We start from the raw sequence: 3,105 nt of genomic DNA, 5'->3' as shown, positions 1-3,105 counted from the left end.
AATGGTACCTCCTGGTGCACTGCTCCCTTGAATCTCTGTGCAATATATCACAGTTGATCCAGAAAATTTTTATAGTAAAGTCTTTGATAGAGATATGTTCTCACTTGGATAAGGAACAAGGGCTTAGTATTATATCACTTTAAGTGGGAAAGAGTAATTAATTGTCTAGGCTGACTTGTGCCATTTGACAAAGATGTTTTGTTTTTGTTAAAGAGGGACACAGTTATTTATTTTATAACCTAAGAAGCAACAGGAAAAGAAAAGCACATTTGGGATCTATGAACCTCTCCCTGACTCAGTTTCCTGTCTGACAAGACGTTATTAGGAGATAATAAATAGGCAGCACATCTGGAGTTATATGGAGGTGGAGCTTTTCTTGGCAGATATTCAAGAGCTAGACCTTCATGGCCTGTCCATTGATGCCAGGACAGCTGTACAGAACAAAATGGCATATGCAGGTAGCTTCAGATGGTCCATCATTCAACTACCTAATAGGGTGGCTATAAGGTAAATAATATTCTCATTGGCAATGCTTTTGTGTTTTAGGTGTCATCTTAAACACCGTATACATGTGTTCATAATTTGCCCTAGCTGGGCTCCCAACTGGCCCAGAGCAGATATTATTGATGATGTTGCCATAGAGATTGGACATTAGCATGCATTAAACTACTGGGACCCAGATACTGCTTTGTGGTATTTTCCATGATCATTCTCTAGAGAAAGTGATGTTTGAATAGCCTGAAGCAACCTCTTTATAACACTTGAGGAAAGAACCATCTTCCAGTTCTTGATGCCTCAGCATGGCAGTCACTTTCTTTCACCCAGTTTCTTGAGCCAGCTGGAAAACAAACTAAGTGATATCCAGGGACTTAGCCTTGGTGAGGACCTTCAAGCTCTCCACCACACCTGAAACACTGCCATGGTTCAGGCTACTATGCTCTTCCTCTGTGTTCTCCCTAACTATAAGATTGTTGTGTCTTTGTGGTAAATCACCATGCCTGGCAGACTTTTACAGAGGATATTGGCATGGAGATCTAGGCTGGTGAGAATGCTGTTATCAGACTTATAGGATGTTGGCAGATTGTGGTTGGTTTTGATGTTTCCATTCAAAGCTCTGCATGGTTATGGGAAAATCTAGGTAGCTCAACGAATTGAGAGCCAGGCCTAGAGAAAAGAGGTCCTGGGTTCAAATCTAGCCTCAGACATTTCTAGCTGTGTGATCCTGGGTAAGTCACTTAATCTCTGTTGCCTAGCTCTTATCACTCTTCTGTCTTGGAACTAATACACAGTATTGATTCTAAGACAAAGGGTAAGGGTTAAAAAAAAAGTTATATGGTTACATTGCATGGCCATGATGGCATTGCAGGTGTCTTCCTTGTCACCACTATGGCTCACCTGAACCTCTTCAAATTTCAAAGGCAAACAGGCATGTCTGAACACAGACTTGACATGCAGCATCTGCTCAGGTCTGATACCATCTCTAGGAATCATGATCACAATGTGTCAGCCTCTATACTCAGCAGAGGTCCCAAAAGGTGGCAAATGACCCTCACAGTGCTGTGACTTGCCACCTTAGTTGTTATAGTTGAAAATGAATCCTAGTGCATCTATTCTTGCAGGTACAGGCTGCTGTCCCATTGAGAACTCTGAGTGTTGGTTAATGTCCTAGATAAGCCTTTCTTTATTTGGTTCATGTTTAACCAAGGCACATATCCTCTCTCAATTAAAAAAAAATTTTTTTAACCAAAGAACATTTCCTCTGTTAATCTAATCATTTCTCCATTTTCACTGGAGAAGTCATTATCACTTCTTCATTCTGGCTAGTTGGAGAGAAGGAAAAGGATTAAGTATATACTCTATCTTATGGTCCACAGTTGTGGGGGTTAAGATTGCCAGATGTAAGAGGGAAAAGGGGGTTTTTGGTTGGGTATAGTAATATTTAAAGATGTGGTTGCCAAGGAACCGAATAAATACCAATTCCTAAAATGATTTTAGTAATTTATTTACAAAATATAGGAGAGAGTGGAAGTAGAGAGATGAGAAGAGGGTAGAATAAGAGATCTAACTCAACAAATTAGATTTGTATTCAAGTCTGGGCTTTCCTCTGGCAGGGCTCCAGAGGCCCAGCCAGAGAGCCTAAAGTCAATTAACAAGGGGTTTAGGCACTAGGGCTTCTCCCAATCAAGGGAGCCCCCAGAGGCTAAGGTAGTCAGCCTTCTTCACTCACCACGTAGTTCTAAGGAAAAGATTTAAGAACAGTTTCACTAAGGTCTCTGAGTCCCAGGTTCAGCGCTTCTCCAGGTCCAAGTCACAAACAAGAAGACCTCCTTCAGATCCAAGACACGAATAAGAAGAGAGCCAAAAAGGCTGAGCCCTGGAAGTTTCTCTTAATTTATCCAGGCCATTTCTTTCTTCACTTCCTGTGCCTTCTTCTTAGTTTCCTGTCCAAATATAATAGATGCTTTTCTTAGGACTGCCCAGGAGGCAGTCAGTAAAGTCTGATTTGTCACTCACTTGAGCACACATGGGTCATAGACCTAACTTGTGCAGTTGATTACACTTTTGGTGATTAGATTTGAGAATGGGCAAGGTAGATTTAATCTCATTATCACAGGGACACTGTTAAAGCATGAATTCCTAATTTTTATACCACAAAGGAGACTTTCATCCTATATACTTCAACAATATTCTTTTCTTTCTTTTTTGATATTATTATCATTAATCCTACTTTTTTTTTTCCAAATTCTCCTTTCTTTTTTCTTTTTTTTTAAACTCCTCTTTTCAACAAGAAACTAATAAGCTTCTTTTCAATTTCTAAAGTTTTATTTGAATTATAGTTTCACCTTACAGAGACAATAGGGCAGGGGTTGGCAACCTTTTTGGTGGTGAGAGCCATAAACACCACATTTTTAAAAATGTAATTTCGTGAGAGCCGTACAGTGCTCACAGTGCGCACTCCTGTAACAGTGCGCGCTCCTGTAACAGGGCCTGAAAAAAATTGACTTTATGGCTCCTGCAGAAAGAGCCATATCTGGCCCTCAAAAGATCCAGATATGGCTCAAGAGCCTGCAATAGGGCTAAGTACACAGGTGCTTAAAGTGTTTA

The 3,105-nt window shown here is 40.4% G+C and overlaps 1 pseudogene; it reads right to left on the bottom strand.

Moving 5' to 3' along the window:
- Positions 1 to 402: 402 nt before the first annotated feature.
- Positions 403 to 1,518, bottom strand: LOC123241639 (annotated as a pseudogene).
- Positions 1,519 to 3,105: the final 1,587 nt, after the last annotated feature.

This window comes from Gracilinanus agilis, chromosome 3 (genome assembly GCF_016433145.1).
Source record: "Gracilinanus agilis isolate LMUSP501 chromosome 3, AgileGrace, whole genome shotgun sequence".
Lineage (NCBI taxonomy): Eukaryota > Metazoa > Chordata > Mammalia > Didelphimorphia > Didelphidae > Gracilinanus > Gracilinanus agilis.
Note: the sequence above shows the minus strand (reverse complement) of the source record. Positions and strands in the feature narration are given on the sequence as shown.